Consider the following 18131-nt stretch of genomic DNA (forward strand, 5'->3'; position numbering starts at 1 on the left):
TTTTTTATTTGCTTATCTTGTAGCTCTTCTGAATGGGTGCTTTCTGTTGCCCTGTCTTCTAGATCACTAATTCGTTCCTCTGCATTAACTAGTCGGCTTTGCACAGCTATTAGATCATTCCTCATCTCTGTCAATGAGTTTACCCATTCTGCTTGGCTCTTCTTTATAGCTTCAATTTCATTTTTGACATATTTTATATCTCTAAGCACTATCTCTTTTAATTCCTTCAGCAATTTGATGACTCCTTTTTTGAAATCTTGATCTAGTAGGCTATCGTCTATTTCATTGACCTTTCTTTTAGGGGATTCCTCTTATTCTTTTAATTGGGAAAGGTTTCTCTGCTTCTTCATCTTGCTCATACCTCTCTGGCACTGTGGTTTATGGAGTATCAGTTGTCTATTTTGGATCTTAAGGATTTTATCTATCTAATGCCTATTTAGGAATAGAACTTAGGGGAAAAAAAAGAAAAAAAAGAAAGAAAAAAAAGAAAAAAAGAAAAAAGAAAAAGAGAGAAAGACTTTTAAAAGAAGGGAGAAAGAGGGTTTGAAAACAGTGTATAATGAATAATAGAAGAGCGAGTTGAAGCAGAGTATTAATCGGGTGGAGACGTCCTTTTAAAACCTTTTAAAAAAAAGGGGGGGGGGTGGGGAGATGAATATATGTGTTTGAAGCCTGTGTCTAATCAATAACAGGACATCAAAACCCAAGAGAAATAGAAATGAATTAAGAAGTAAAAATTAAAAGAGTAATTGAAAATAGAACAGGTAAAAACAGATTAAAACAAAACAAAACAAAAACAAAAAACAAAAAAACAAAACAAAACAAAACAAAAACCAAAAAAAAAAAAAAAAAAAAAGGGGGTTGTTGGTGTTCTCCTGGAGCGTGTTTGCTTTTAATGTGATGTCCTTCTGTCTTCGTCCTGTTTTGGAAGCTCAGCTTGTTTTCATAGGCCCTCCGTTGGCGCCCTCTTCTGTGCTGCTCCCAGCACCTGTCGGCAAGCAGATCACGCCTCCTCCTAACACGGGGTCACATGCAGCTCTCCTCTGCTGCGGGCGGGCGGGTCACTGCCCCTCCGGATGCCGCAGTCAGATGTTGCAGACTGGCCAGGCAGGAGGGCGGGTCGTGCCCCCTCCCAGCACCTCGGGTCAGGGGCTGTGTTCCTGCCCGACAGGCGGGGGGGGGGGGGGGGGGGGGGGGGCGCTCTCCCTCTGCCTGCGCCGCCGGTAGCTCCGCTGCTCTGTGCGGCTGCGCGCTCCGCCCTGGCCGGCGCTCCACGGGTGGGCCCGGGGAAGACCGAGGGACAGCCTCGTCCTTGCTCCGAGCCAAGACTCAGCTCCTTGTTTGTCTTTGTGGAGCAAGTTCTCTGAGGGACCAGGATGGACGGATCCTATCTGCCCCGGGCTGTAGGCCCGTCTCAGTCTGGCCCTTGAGGCTGCTGAGCCCTTCGGTGCGGACGCAGGTTTCGCCTCTGCCCCCGCCTGGGTGCTAAGCGCCGGAGAATATGGCGGCTGTGCCTGGGCCCCGTCTCTCTTCCCCTGAAAAGTGTCCACGGGTTTTCAGAGATGGGGGTATTCAACCTTCCACCGAGAGCACATCAACCTTGCTGTTTTATGGAGGGCCCAGGTTGTTCTGTCCTGTACATCCACAGCCACGGCGCCCAGCCCCTTGCAGTCCCCCGGGGCTGCCTCCGTGCAGCCGCCCCCGTCCTCCGCCCGGCTTGTGCAGCCTGGCCCTGCCCGCCGCTGCCGGCCCGCGTCTCAGGCTGGGTGTCGGGGGGCGCTCTGTGCCCGTTTAACTTAGTTCTGTCAGACAAGGGCTGCTCTGTACAGATCCAAGCCTTGGAGGCTCCCCCTCCGTCCCGCTGGCCTCTCAGTTGGAGAGGGGAGACCCAGTGAGCGAGCGCCAGTCCTCCTTTGCCGCTCCCTCCCCGCGGGACCTGTCCCGCGCTGCTTTGCCTTTTGTTCTTTCTTTTTTCCTATTCTCCTACCAGATTTTTGGCGTCTTTATCTTTTGAAGAGGGCGATGTTCTGTCGGAGTTCCGCAGGTGCTCTGGTTGGCTGAGTGGGATTGTAGATGTGGGTCTTGGTGTATTTGTGGGAGAGGGTGACTTACAAGCGTCCTTCTACTCCGCCATCTTGCCTCTTCTGTAGTACATTTTTTTTTTTACCATAATTATGTCATTGTCTTGTTAAACTGTAAAGTCCTTGGGGTAGGGACTTTTATTTCTAAGGCTTAATATAATACAGGCATTAAAAAATAGGTACTCAATAGCCAGCTGTTGAATGATCCAGGCAGGGTTAGGTAGACTAGGCTGAGCCGAGATACCCTACCTAGGTACATTAGCTTATGTAAAGTGAGTACTCTTGAATGTCACAGAGATTGCAGAAGTGCCTCTTCATCAGACCATGAAATTCTGGTGTGAGTCCCATAGCTGGATCCTATGATTCTTGACCACAGTTGAACCTTCAAAGAACTGTATCTTTTGGGCCTGTCTCAGACCGGTTGGAGTGAGGGGACCCTCCTGCCCAAGGCCAATCTTTCAGGCACAGCTGCCCTGGAAGATAGAGCTTTAAATAGTTAAAGACAGTGTATACAGAGGAGCAGTAGCAAAAGAGAAGTCGAAGTGCCCTGTAGATTCTACACAGCCACCCTGCAGCACCAGTCTCATGATGTCCTTACAGAAGCAGCAGGAACCTTCCTGGTTCCTGAATGGGACTCCAACAGTGGTCTTGTGTTGGGGTCAGGAAGATGGAAGCAGAAGCTTAGTTTTCCTGTGCATAATAAGCATCAAGACTTTTTGTAGAATTCAGAGAGGCAGATTTATGTACAAGGCATCTTTGAGAGCTCTATCAATGGGGCCTGCCTGGAACACGGTCAGGGTGATAGAGTAACAGCAGTGGGAACATGAAAAAGTCAGCTCCCGGTTGGACTGCGACCAGAGTAAGAGTAACAAGTTTAGTAAATAAACCAAAGACACCTATATTCTTGGGTTATGAGCAGGAGCCAAAGTCGTCTAATGGCCTCTCAAATTAATGGGCAGACTTGAAACCCAAAGGTTTTGGCTTGTGGCCTGATGAACAAGGGTCTCTGGCTTGGTACTGGCTCCTGTAACCCTCATATGGTAACTCAGGAGTAGTGCTCTCCTTTTCAGCCCTATTCCAGTAAGCCCTTTATCATGCATCTTGATTTTCAGAGATTACTTCTAACTTTTCTATTAGAAAGATGAATCCTTAAAAAAAAGAAAGAAAGAAAGATTAATCTGATGATGGATTTCATTTTTCCATTGAAGTTAATTGGCCATGGGCAATAATAGTAAGCATGGATTCTAGTAGAAAGGAAAGCAGGGGGATGTTGTTCATAAATTGCCATGGGCAAGCAGAGATCACAGCTCATTTGGGGAATTGAGGCTTCTGATTACCTGTGCTTTGAGGCAGGCAGGATGCTTCTCAGTGCCCAGCTGCTTATTCTCACATAGAGTTTGTGCATTTGTTCTTTCATTCATTAATCCATTCATTCTTTCATTTATTAAGCCATTTTTTGGAGTATATCATGCACAGACCTGTAGATTCAAAGATGAACAGATCATCTTCCAAGCTAATGTGGGTAATATGTCACTTTCCTTTCTTTATATGGTATATAAAAATAATTTGGGTCATGAATCTCTATGGAAAACTTAAGGAACCAGTGATCCTTCCTCCCAGGAGAGGGCACATTAGCACCTAGTTTTCCATACAGTTTCAGGGGATGCACAACCATCTGATACATGTCCACGGAGCCCCTTAGGTTGATATTGTAAGCAGATAAGGAGTCCCTGGACAAAGAAAACCATGCATAGCTTTCTTGACAGGAGAATTCATTTTTGACTCAAGCCATTTTGTCATCTAAACCTGGCCACAATGCCTGCTCTTGAACAGGTCTTAGTAATTAATGAGAACAAAAGAATGCAGAAACAAATGACTATTATCAGGCAAGAGAGGTAACAATAGTAAAGATAATATATCAGTTGTAGAGACTCCCAGTTCTCTCTCAATGGGAAAGATCAGCCTGAAGTGCTCGACCACCAGATCTACTGGAACCTAAGGGATGATGATGTTGATTTTTTCTTACACTTGTGACTTCAATCAACTAAAGCTTGGACTCTGTCAACTGCCCAAGCCCATTTATGAATATGCACATACGCTTAGTTTAAAATGTCCTCAATTTTGATGTTTGAAGAGACAATACTTTGGGAAACATCCCTGGTGTTCTCCTTACTTGCTGTAAGTAATAAATCCTTCCTTCTTCCCAATCTGATCTTTTGCTTGGTTATGTCTTTTGACTCAGCACCCTCCAAGAGGTGAACCCAGTTTTCTGAGCAACAGGAATTTCACCAGGAATGCAATAGACAGATTCTTTAGATGGAATGGATGGCAGAAGACATGAGCTTTACACATCAGAGCAATGAATGCCATGTTCTCTGGCCAAGCCCTTCTTTGATGTCCCGCTCACTCCTACAACCCACCTGTCCCTGTTTCTCTTTTAATCTGAACTCTTAGATCTTTCCTTCTCTGTGGTGGTATAATGTTACTTAACACTGGTGAGGGCTTGGTTGAGGATGGGCACTGAGTGTTTTGTAGTATTACCAGCAGAGTCTGTGTCTCTGCAGCAGCATTCCACCCCTGGAGAGCTTAAAGAGATTTTGATTGGATTCATCCGCACTCTTGCCTAGGATTCCATGGCTTGATTATGGTCCATCCTGAACACAGAATTCCTGATTCTCACGTCTGTGCCTTTACCACTGGCTTAGCCCTCATTCCAGACCCTGATTCCATCTTTAGTTCTATCTTCTGACCTGAAAACTCCATGGAAGGTCTAATAGGCACTTTTTCTGAAGAGAGGTAAGAATTTGTTTACTAGAGGTATTAGATACAAATATGGGGTTAGTGAGGTATTTTCCTGATTAAAATGAGTATGTTAATACAGTGCTGCCCCATCCCATCACACACAATTTTAAAGGCAAAAAGAAAAAAAAGTTTCTCAAAAAGAAGCATTTATCTTACTTAAAATATAAAATGAAACTTTTGTGATCCCAGTTGAATGCTTTTTTTTCGTTTGGAAAGACAGTTTTGTGGACAGAGCCTTCCCTTCTGTGATGCAGGACACTACTGTTGCCCAAATAGAACAGAACCATGAAGATATTAGGAAATGAAATGCTGGCAGACTTACAACCTCAGGGGCCAAATGGCACCACAATGATTTCTCACATATTTTAACTTTCAAAAGACCCTAGTGACTGCTTTTATTGCACATTTTATGGAGCCATCTGTTTTTTGTTTGTTTGTTTGTTTGTTTTTTAACCAGAGCTACTATATGTTCAAAACTTTAAATACAAATTTTCCCTATGTCAAAGGACAGAGGCTTCATGGTTGTGGTTGCTAGTAGGGAATTCACTGGGTTCACAGTGGATGCAAGAATCTTGGCGCAGCCCTAGAAGCCTGGTGCATCTGCTGCTGTGGAAACTGCACTGTGCAGGCATTTCTTGTTATATGTGTTCTGCCTCGGCCAAGAATAATCGACACCATAAATCATCTTAGGTGGTACATTCTTTTGGACTTGCTGATATGGTGTCATTTAAAATTCATTATATTCAGTTGAGACTTCATAAAGAGGAAGGCTTCTTTTAAAGTCCATATTTTGCTGCCTGAGAGTAAGAGTGAGGGGCGAGATATGAAGGAACAGTGCTTTGCCTGGGGTAAAGCTCTATGTGAAAGAAGTAGTTTAAGCCTCAAGAAAGTCTAAACATAACCACCAACCCAGACATATATAATGCGAGTCCAAGAATATTAGAATGTAAAGTGTACAGGGTTTGATATAGGAAAAGCATTCAATACAGTCGATGATCATCTTCAAGGACTCCTACTGCTACTGCTACTGCTGCTTTTCAAATCAGATTTATAAAAAGTATATCCAGCATAATGGAAAGGCTCCTGAACCTATTTTCACCTTTATTGTGAAAGGTGCTTTAGTTTCCAAAACAATAAAGGCCATCCTAGTAGGAATGCAGGAGGAGAGGAAACCCCAACTTTAAGTATACCTGCCAGCAACATTTTCTCAAGTTTTTTTTTTTTAGGCACACTGACAGCATCTTTTAGGAACATTGTTAATAATCAGGATTAGGCATAAGGATACTTGTTTCTCAGAAGTTGATCTAGAGGATTGGATTTGGATTAGAGAACAATCTATAGCCACTGTTGCTGTTTTTGGGTGAGAGCAGAGGTACTGGTGGGGAGGTGGGAAGAGTGCCTGGGAGTGAGCAATGGTTCTCAAATTTGTTTGCATAAGAATCACTGTTAAAAATGTAGATTTCTAGAAGCTAGTCTCCAATGATTTTGACTGAGAAGGTAGAGAGTAGGGACCAGGAAGCTGCCTTGTCAAGAAGTCTCTCATCTGATTCTGATCACCTAAGCCACGTTCCACGCTGTGGAATGCTGGAGATCTCGTCTTGACTTTGACTGGTAGGCCAATAATTCTAGATTCCATTCTGAATAATAATAACTTATAAAATATACTCATTTTATATCCCTGGGTAGTGGTAGTTTTGTTTTCAAATCACAATACCTCAACATGTGTGGTTTGAAAGTGAGTTCAACTAAACATGAATTACATTAAAAAATTCAAGTGATACAACTGCAGCATGACAATTTACACTAAACATTTTAGTGTGGTGTGCAAATGTAGAAAATATTTTTACTAAAATTTAATAGTATATGAACTACTTCCCTCCTCCTCCATAAAAACGACCAATTTCCAAAATGTAGCTCATTGGTACCCAAACATTATTAGGTTATTTATGGGCTCTAACCAATAATCTCCTACTTTATCCACTCCTCAACTACATTAATCTGCATTACAAACCATCCTCAAAATCAAGATCTTTCAACAAAACATAAAAGCATGATGTTTTTGATCAATAATAGGCTGACAGAACTTAAATACATTCTCACAGAGAAGTCACATAATGTTTCAACAGGAAAGCTACTAGATTAATGGTTCATTGCTTATCGCAGTACCCCAGGGATGACAGATACCTTCCTTTTCACACTTAGGCAGACATCATTCATTGATCAAACCTCTACCCAGCGAAATCAGATGCTGCCTCAGAATCCTTTCCTCCAAAGGGAGTCACTACCAATTTATCAGCGTTGGCTTGAGAATGAAATTGTGTTTTCCATACCTGCCCCACACCAAACAAAAAGTACTTCTGTGTATCACATATACACACACTCTCCCCATCCCCTGCACCCTCTAAATGTTCAGAAACAAGTCATCTATAATACTCGTAATGAAGTAAAGTCTTTGTAAAAGACCCTGTTTCACTGTAAATTAAATCAAGAGCAAGGTTTCCTTGCTCGTGAAAGGAGTCATGGGACTCCATGTCTTTTTTTTGCTTTTCTGGAGATTCTTCCAGTAGTGGCACAGTTGTTCATAAACTTGCAGCAGATAGTTCATATCTAACTATTATTAAGAAGGCAGTGATTTCAACCGACATACTGAAATTCACCAAAGTACCAAGGGACCAAGAAGCTAACTTTTCTCTTGAAGTTCCAATTTAAAATAAAATAATGAACAAAAAACATCTTCAGTTATTTTAAGAAAGCATCATATGTCTCAATTTAATCATTTTTAATGCTTAGCCAATGTCTTAGTCTGTTCAGGCTGCCATAACAAAAATACCAGGCTTAAACGACAGAAATTTATTTCTCACGGTTCTGGAGACTGGGAAGTCCAAGATCAAGGAAGGCATGGACAAATTTACTGGTGAGGGCTTGCTTTCTGTTTCATAGGTGGTCATCTTCCTGTATCACCACATGGCAGAAGGGGCAAAGGACATCTCTGGGGTCTCTTCTATAGGGGCAGTCATCTCATTCATGAGGACTCTGCCCTCGTGACCTAACCAACCTCCCAAAAGCCTCACCTACAAATGCCAACATGTGAATGTTTGAAGGGACAGAGCATTCAGTTTATAGCAGCCAAACTGTATTTTTTGTACTTTTTTATAAAATCTATGTTTTGTTAAATTATAATGCTTATACCATGTTTTCAATTTAAAAATAAAATAATCACTTAGACAACTTACAATATTCAGAAAAATATATAAAATAAAAACCATCTATAAAATCACTACCCTCCGGATACCCATTTTTGACACTTTGGTATATTTCTATCCGTCCTATTTTCTATGTCTCTTCATACGAATGTGTATTTTTCTTTTATTTTCCCATAATTTTGGGCTAATTTTGGGCATATGGTTTGCATCTTGTTTTTAAAATGGTAATGTTTCCTGAAGCATGTAATTTAAAATTAGAGTATGAAATAAAATTATCTTTCCAAAACATGTTTTTAAAATGTCTTAGTCTGGGTCCTCATAGGAACAGATTCCAAGATGTGATTAAACCTACAAGGATTTTATTACAAGTGCTTGTGTGAGAGAAAATAGGAAGGGAGTCAGATAAGACTGGGATACTCATCAAACCACCATGCAAATCTGACCAAGAGTGAGTCTGTCCTAGTGCTTTGTCTCTTCGGTCGCTAGCTGGGAGCAGGCCTTGGGAGGCAGAGCTTCAGTGCAAGTTCAACAGTGGATTTCAAAGTGCAGCAGCCAGGTGGGCCCTTGGCCAATTATGTTTCCTGTGGTTGAAGGTCTGTGAGGCAAATTTTCATGGTCCTCACATTAGGGTTACATGATAGTCCATTATATGGATAGATTTTTCCCCAATCTTTTCCAACAACTCTGCATCAATAATTATTTTCTTAGTTGGGTTCCTGGGAATGAAGTTGCTGGATCATGGTATGAAATTTATTTCTAAATATTTTATACAATACTATGATTATTATACAAACTATGATTTATTTACTTGAGTCTCTGTAGTTATTTGGAAGGGATACATCATTCAACTAGTGGGCATTTTTAGGTTTTCAAAATAATTTTTAGTCTGTATTTGACACCAGCCTATACAGATTATTTAAGACATTATTATGCCCTCCTCCCCTTTAATTTTTCTTATACTAACTTCTCCATCTTCATGAATATCATACAGAGTTTGAGACTAAGATTCCTGCTATTAAATTGTTATTAAATTTCAAAAAATACTTTCTTTCAGGTATGTATATATTATATATTTTACATTAGTGAATAGGATAAAATTAGAAAGAATTGAGTGTTCCTTCCATAAATAAGCTGAAATAAGCAAGTATAAGTTCTTTTTCTAAGATCTGTACTGTAAAAGAGAATCACCCATTCTGGTTAACTAAGTGTGTCTTTTGATACTGGATTTTATGTTAGCAGCAACATCCCAGGAGAATACAGCTACCTTCACTGAAACAGAATTTTCTTTAAAATTGATTTTGAACCAAGGAAACTTGGAGCTGATTTAATTACGTTGTGGTGTACTACTGTGAGTTGGCCACCAAGAGTTTCTTCCTCACTCATCAACGAGATGCTCCACAGGGTAGAAGGCTGCCTTCTGTCTCCAGCCATAGGATGGCGTCATCACTCTAATGAGGGTCAGTTTCCATTTCTCCCATCCCTGTGCTACAGAACGTTTCCCAGCAGAAATAGATGCCCTCCATTGTAACATAATTCTCCTGGCCAAGTTGGTGATAAAATGCTAACTCCATGCTGAAAATATAATTCCATATTCATCTCTCTCCTGAGAAGAGAAAATTTTAATCATGTCCCACGGAGGTATTAACAGTATGAACAGAAAACGAAACTACAATGATCTGCATGTGCTTTCAACATAAGGGAATGAATTCTTCCGTAAAATGTAATTTTCTTATTTACCTACTGGTAGTTTTTACTTCTTGTCAGGGAAATAGGTCTCACTGCATCTATATCCAAAGTGCTAACCCACAAAATCATAAAGAGGAAGTGGAGTAGGGGAATTGGCAGGGGTGTGGTGGCTGATTAGTGTCCTGTTAAAAGGAGAACAGAATTGTCCTGTGTAACATTAACTACCCATAACACCATTCAGTCTGATAACAGCCAGCCCTGTGAATATTTAACTTTCACAATATTTGCTTTACGGATAGTGGGTCTCTTTCATATATGAAATATAGCCTATTGCATATTATTAATTAGACCTGAGTTGACCTTCAGAATTTAATATTCTTTCAACAGAGATACGTATAATTTACTATGGTAGCATACATTCAAAAGGTGAACGTTAGGATTTAAAACATCATAGGCTCAGAAACAATCTTAATAGGCCATCTAGTTTATTCATTCAGTTGTCTATTGAAAATCATTTACATGCTAGGAGCTGAAGGCCATTCGGTGAAATATAGAATAGAAGATGCCCTCTAACCCCTTATGTAGTCAGGCTCTCCTTTCAGGGGAAAATGAAATGACCTCATAAGAATGCAAGGCAGTGCTGGTTGACAGACATTGAGTCTCTTTCGAGCTCAGAGCAGAGGAAGAGTGATGTGGGCAGCAGGCAAAGACTGGGTAGAGGAAGAAACAGTTGCAGTGACCATGGAAAGAAGGGTAGGGCATGGGTCGGCAGGTGAAGGGGACAGCAGGAAGCCAGAAACACCTGCTGGTGAGTGTAAGGACTCAGTTGACAGGTTGGTCGGTCAGCCAGCCTCCCAGCTGGCTCGGGTCATTCCTGATGGTGTGCAGTGGAAAGTCTGGACCGCTTTTCAGAAATGCTGCTATGCGTGAGGCAGGTGGATACCTTTTGGAGGGATATAGAGCTTCTTTGAAAGCTCTTTGATTTATAGAAGGGCTCTGTGATATGAACACAGGCTTATCATCTACGACTCTTCTCAAAGCGCTGCATGCTTCAGTCAAGCAGACTGTTACCGTTTCTTGCGGCTCAGATTTATAAACGAACATTATGTGAGTGCAGGTGGAGAAAGACAAGCTAGAACCCGAGGCCAGGACGTGATGCAGGGTCATGCCATTCTTAAAAGCTAAGACTTTGATTATTAAAGTTGTAGAAGCCATTAATGAGGTTGGGCTCTTAATTGGTGGAATTCCATAAGATCTGCATTTTTTACAGATGACGGAGTACGGTGGTCATATCCACATCATGTGGTTGTTAAGCACCATAGTTCTGGAGTCAGATTGCCTGGGTTTGGATTCCTTCTCCGATCTTATTAGCTCTGACATTATTAACTTCTCTAAGCCTCAGGGACCTTAGAATGGGGATAAAAACCATTATCTGTCATATAAGTTTGTTTTGAGGATTAAGTGAGATAACGCATGTAATATACTTAGTCCAGTGCCTCGCATATTAAGAGAGAATTTAGTAGAGTTTGGCTGTTACTACTCTTCTTATCTCTCCAGGAATAGTGTAAAAGATGATTGGCTCTGCTGGCAGCTCAAAGGGCAAGGACCTTTACTGGAGGACAAAGACCTGATAGAAATCCATTTGTGGCAATATTTTAAGAAAGGCATTGACACACTGAATTAAGGCAATAGCATAAGGATTGAGAAAGGCAAGGTTAACACCATCAGGGGAGTAAAATCAACAGGACCTGGTGTCTGAGTAGAAGTCGGAGATAAAGAAGAGGGAGAAATTATGGACGATTGTAAGGTTTCTAGCTGGGTCACCAGTGGTGTGGTGCCACTGACCAAAATGCAGAACACAACACGGCCTCATGGCCAAAGTGCACTTCCAACCCCCGGGGGCTTTCTCCTTTTCCCAAGGACATGGGAAGTGCTGGAGAATTAATGTCCTGGTGACACCCTCGACCGTTGTCTGACAGAGGCTGTGGGTTAATAGCTTGGCACTTTGGCACCACAGGTGGGATTACTGTGTTTTCCCCAGTGGGACAGAGCTACAGGTTCCCGTGTCGGTAACTTGTTTGATGATGAAATCTTTTTGGCTGCCTTTTCTTCTGGTCTCACGGCTCCAGTCCCTGAGTAGTATTTCTTGGCTCACCATCCAAATAAACTATTTGCACTGGAACTCGTGTCTTGGGGTTTGCCTCTAGAAGAAATGAAACAAAGAGATTTAGGAGAGGGGAAAGGAACTATCTGTGTCTGTTTTTAGACACAGATAGTCCAGAATGCAACTGAAATAAGGAAATGGAATTTAATAAATAGCTGGGCTCTGGTATTCTAGATTGGTGAGTAAACTGCAAAAAAGTGGTCATTGAAATCTTGGAAGAAGGTGTTTCCTCAAGGATAGCTTGTAACTTAAGAAGCTTGAAAGAGCCAATGAAAAACACAAAAATGAACACATAAAATAGTGCTCCTAGAAAGGTGAGAGCAGAACAAGAGGGTGATGTTATGGAAGCCAGAAGACAACATTGTTTAAGGAAGGAGAATCTGAATTTTTTTTTATTAAAGTGCAAATCCTGTTCAGGGAGTCCATATTTCATCTTGTTAATGGCCAAGGTGTCTCACACATAGTAATCACAACAATAATCAAAATAATAATAATACAAATATTTGTTGCATAAGTATTACTTTTCTCCATCCCACTGTGTAGATATAAGAGAAAAAGAGATGGTGAAATTAAGGGCTGTAAAGTAAATCAACAAAAATTCTCATCTTATGCAATCTTTTCTCTTCCTTGGTTGGTTAGTTCTCCGCCCTTGTTTGCTCTAAAATGGATTCATATTGTGAAGAAATAGGTCCTACCATGTTCCCTTTACCAGCAGTTTGCATTCTATATGAGTTTTTATTCCCAGTACAACTAAGACCAGGTAATTTTGGCATAGAATAAAAGTTCAGAGGGTAGAGGCTTGAAGGGTGGGGAGGGAGAAGTGATAGTGAACTCCATGCTACATAGCCCCAGTTCTTGCTACCCTCTTCTGCCACTACTGTTTCTCCAAAATTCTCCTTCACCACTTTGTTACTGCTTCTTCGGCTGGAACAGGAAGTTGTAATATGATGTCATCGTGATAGAATTACTTTCTGGCTGGGTTCTGATGTCACCTCATTTCTTTTCCTTCTCTGTAGGTGGAGACAGTACAGAGCAGTCAAAGCTTTCATTTGCTCACATTACAACAAGCTCTTCTAAATTATGAATTATTTCCAGTCTGTAGTCAATGACCTGTTGTAGGTAGACTCAGATGCAATAAAATTCCTCAAAGTATTAAGAAATTTCCACTGTCTTTTGGAGTTATGGTAGGATTTAATTTGTAGGGCAAAGTGGCGTTTACCTGGTTTATGAAGAGAGGGGGAGTACAAACACTTGTATTAGTCTTCAGCCCTTTCCCGATTTCCTGCTCTCTAACACTTTGCATCTGGGTGTGCAAGACTGCCCAGAGACACTTTCTTCAGACTTTTCTGAAATGAAGAAAAAGTGGCTCCTTGTTGGAAATAGAAGAGATGAACTCCATCGTCTGCTGTCAGGTCAGCCAATTTTATAAACTCTGTAAAATCAATGTCATTTTTAGGTACATATATCATTTAAAGAATAATTGCTGGTCAACTCTATACAGTTTCCAGTGTTCAGCACCCCGAGACTGTACTCAATGCCCTGTTGCCTCCAGAACTATCTTTTCTACGTTGTCTACTGCTGTACTAAGTCAATTACTAAGTTGTCTTTTCCCATTTATATAAAGCCATTAAACCAATGTCCCGTCCTGTACAGATACAATAAGCAATCACTGACAGTTTTCCACTTAATTACATGCTTCACTGGGTGCTTCTTGATTGAAAATATTCTCTCATGATTTCCTTCTTTTTATGCTCTTGATCTCACTTCTGTACCATAAGGGATGATAAAGAAAGATCTGATTTAATGAGATGGCTTTTCTGTGTAGTAGCTGTACCTGTCACTCCAGTGAAATGCATAATGTCTTGCCCTTTACCTTCAGGCTGGAACGTTGGACCTGGGTTCTCCCCAGCGGGTTACTGAGTCTATCATTTTCCAAGAAATATTACTCAGCCTTTGGGTTATGGCCTCTCTAGGAGCTGTTCTTCAAAGGCCAAACATCTGCTTCCATTGGCCTTTTCTCGTGTTTGGAAAAAGCAAAATGGATGTCACATTTCTATTCAGGACTTTGTCTTGAACTTCCTGACCTCTTGGTCATTGGACCAGTAATTAGTGAGCTTCTGCAACCACCACAGCGTGGCAGGAAGACTCAAACAGGTTTTGAACAAGAATTACAGAAATGCTTTTTCTCAATTAGTAATGTTACTTATTGGACCCAGAAATAACTTCGAGCTATAGTAAGAGCAATGGATGCTTTGAAATGATGGTTTTGATTGAATTCTTGTTTTTATATGATTGAACTCTCAACCCTTGACTTTTTAAAATTTGATAGTCATGTAGTCGTGTATTGCCATGGAGTGATAGCCTTGGGCAGCCAGGTTGACCTCATGAGACAGAAAATACCTGTTGGGTTCATTGTTCACTTTTTTTTCCTCCTCCAAGTTCTTCCTCCAGAAGAGCAGGAGAAAATATAATCATTAGATTCATTTATTTTGCTTAAAGAGTTAAGCCTGCTAAAATAAAGTTACTCCAAGAAGTAACAACTTAGGACTTATTTATTAATCACTGGTTAATTATCACCAGGTATATAGTGCCATGTATATAAAAATGTTAGAACTTGGGGGAACTTCAGAGTTCAACCTTGTTCAGTGTCCTTATTTCACAGACAAAGAAAATGAGGCACAGAGGTGGAGTGACTTCTCTTGATGTTGACTCCTTCTATTCAAATTGGCATCAGAACACAAATCTTAGCCAGCTCTCTTTCTTGCTCATGAGGTCCTGCCCTGAGAGCAAGTTTTGTTAGTAAGGGTAAAATCTTAAAGGTGATAGGAAAGAAAGGGCAGCCTGGCGGACAGTGGAGGCAGGGGAAGGAAGGCTGAGATTACTATAATATTTTTTTCTGGGGGCTGGCTTGGTAAGGCGGTGAGAGAGAGAGATAGACTGATTTAAATATAGTTGATTTACAATGTTGTGTGAGTTTCTGGTGTACAACATAGTCATTCAGTTTTATATATCATATATATTTACACGTATATTCTTTTTCATATTCTTTTTCATGGTGGTATATTACAAAATATTGAATAAAATTCCCTGTGCTATACAGTAAGACATTGTTTTTTGTCTATTTTATGTATAGTAGCATGTATCTGCAAATCCCAAACTCCTAATTTATTCTTCTCCCACCTCCTTTCCCCTTTGGTAAACATAAGTTTGTTTTCTAAGTCTGTGAGTCTGTTTCTGTTTTGTAAATAAGTTCATTTGTATCCTATTTTAGATTTCACATATAAGTGATATCATATGGTATTTGTCTTTCTCTTTCTGACTTGTTTCACTTAGTATGATAATCTCTAGGTCCATTCATGTTGCTGAAAATGACATTAATTTATTCTTTTTCATGGCCAAATAGTATTCTATTACACACACACACACACACACACACACACACACACACACACACACACATATCTCATGACTTCTTTATCTAATTATCTGCCTGTGGACATTTAGGTTGCTTCCATGTCTTGGCTATTGTAAATAGTGCTGCTATGAGCAATGGAGTGCATGTATCTTTTCAAATTAAAGTTTTCCCCAGATATATGGCCAGGAGTGGGATTGCTGGATCATATGGTAACTCTACTTTTAGTTTTATGAGGATAAGGAAACTATATACTGTTTTCCATAGTGGCTGCACCGATTTATATTACCACCAACAGTATAGGAGGAGTATTTCTCCACACCTTCTCCAGCATTTACCATTTGTGGACTTTTTAATGATGGCTATTCAGACTGGTGTGAGGTGATACCTCATTGTAGCTTTGATTTGCATTTCTCCAATAATTAATGATGTTTGAGCATCTTGTCCCTGTTGGTCACCTGTATGTCTTTTGTGGAGAAATGTCTATTTTGGTCTTCTGCCCATTTTTTGACTGGGTTGTTTGTTATTGAGTTATGTGAGCTGTTTGTATATTTTGGAAATTAAGCCCTTGTACGCTGCATTCTTTGCAAATATGTTCTCCCAATCCATAGGTTGTCTTTTCATTTTGTTGATAGTTTCCTTTGCTTTGCAAAAGCTTATGAATTTGATGAGGTCCCATTTGTGTAATTTTGCTTTTATTTCTATTGCATTGGGAGACTGACCTAAGAAAACATTGGTACAATTTATGCCAGAGAATGTTTTGCCTATGTTCTCCTCTAGGAGTTTTATGGTGTCATGTCTTATATTTAAATCTTTAAGCCATTTAAAGTTTATTTTTGTGTATGGTGTGATGGAGTGTTCTAACTTAATTGATTTACATGTGGCTGTCCAGCTATCCCAGTGCCACTTGTTGAAGAGACTGTCTTTTCTCCGTTGTATATTCTTGCCTCCTTTGTCAAAGATTAATTGACTATAGGTGTGTGGATTTATTTCTGGTTCTCTATTCTTTTCCATTGATCCATATGTCTGGTTTTTTTTGCCAATACCATGTCGTTTTGATTACTGTATCTTTGTAGTATTGTCTAAAGTCTGGGAGGATTATGTCTCCAGCTTTGTTCCTTTTCCTCAGGATTGCTTTGGCAATTCTGGGTCTTTTATAGGTCCTTATAAATTTTAGGATTATTTTTTTCTATTTCTGTGAAAAATGTCATGGATAATTTGAAAGGGGTGTATTAAATCTATAGATTGCTTTGGATATTGCCATTTTAACAATATTCATTCTTCCAGTCCAAGAGCATGGGGTATCTTTCCATCTCTTTGAATCATCTTCAGTTTCCTTTATCAGTGTTTTATAGTTCTCAGCATATAAGTTGTTCACCTCCTTGGTCAGGTTTACTCCTAAGTATTTTATTTTATTTTATTCTTTAACATTTTTTATTGAGTTATAATCATTTTACAATGTTGTGTCAAATTCCAGTGAAGAGCACAATTTTTCAGTTATATATGAACATACATATATTCATTGTCACATTTTTTTCTCTGTGAGCTACCATAAGATCTTGTATATATTTCCCTGTGCTATACAGTATAATCTTGTTTATCTATTTTGCATTTTGAAATCCCAATCTGTCCCTTCCCACCCTAAGTATTTTATTTTATTTTATTTTTTGATGCTACTTTAAAAGGGATTGTTTCTTTACTTTCCTTTTCTGAGATTTCATTGTTAGTGTAAAGAATGCAAATGATTTCTATATGTTAATCTTGTATCCTGCTATCTTGCTGAATTTGTCAGTTCTAATAGTTTTGTGTGATGTCTTCAGTGTTTTATCTATTTGTATACGCAGTATGTCATTTACATATAATGACAATTTTACCTCTTTCCTTCGAATTTGGATACCTTTAATTTCTTTTCCTTGTCTGATTTCTGTGGCTAGGACTTCCAATACAAAGTTTAATAGAAGTGGTGAGAGTGGGCATACTTGTCTTGTTCCAATTCTTAGTAGGAAGTCTTTCAACTTTTCACCATGGAGCATTATGTTGGCTGTGGGTTTGTTTTAAGTAGCTTTGATTATGTTGAGATGTGTTCCTCTGTACCCATTTTGGTAAGAGTGGATGGATGTTGAATTTTAACAAATGCTTTTTTTTTGCATCTATTAAGATGATCATGTGGTTTTTGTCTTTTCTTTTGTTGCTGCAGTGTATCATGTATGTTGAACCATGCTTGTGACCCTAGGATGAATCCAACTTGATCGTGGTGTATGACCTTTTTTATGTGGTGTTGGATACTATTTGCTAATATTTTGTTGAGAATTTTTGTGTCTCTGTTCATCAAAGATATTGGACTGCAGTTTTCTTTTTTGTAGTGTCTTTTTCTGTTTTTGGTATCAGGGTGATGGGCTTCATAGAATGAATTTGGGAGTACTCCCACCTTTTCAGTCTTTTGGAAGAGTTTGAGAAGGATTGGTTTAAGTTCTTTATATGTTTGGTAGAATCCCCAGTGAAGCCATCTGGTCCTGGACTTTTGTTTACAGGGAGCTTTTCCTTTTTTTTCCTTTCTTTAAAAAAATTTTTTTTTAATTTTACAAATTCTATTTCACTTCTAGTGATTGGTCTGTTCAAATTATCTGTTTCTTCCTGATTCAGTTTTGATGGGCTGTATGTTCCTAAAAGCTTGTCCATTTCTTCTAAGTTGTCCAATTTGTTGGCATATAATTGTTTATAGTATTCTTTTATTTTTTTTGAATTTTTATAGTACCAGTTGTTATTTCTCCTCTTTCATTTCT

General features: G+C 39.7%; 1 long non-coding RNA gene across 2 annotated transcripts in view; it reads left to right on the forward strand.

The window, feature by feature from the left end:
- LOC116280947 (uncharacterized) overlaps positions 1 to 18131 on the forward strand; it is a 243174-nt gene that overhangs the window by 60530 nt on the left and 164513 nt on the right. The gene's annotated exons all lie outside the window — the stretch shown is intronic.

This window comes from Vicugna pacos, chromosome 6 (genome assembly GCF_048564905.1).
Source record: "Vicugna pacos chromosome 6, VicPac4, whole genome shotgun sequence".
Taxonomy (NCBI): domain Eukaryota; kingdom Metazoa; phylum Chordata; class Mammalia; order Artiodactyla; family Camelidae; genus Vicugna; species Vicugna pacos.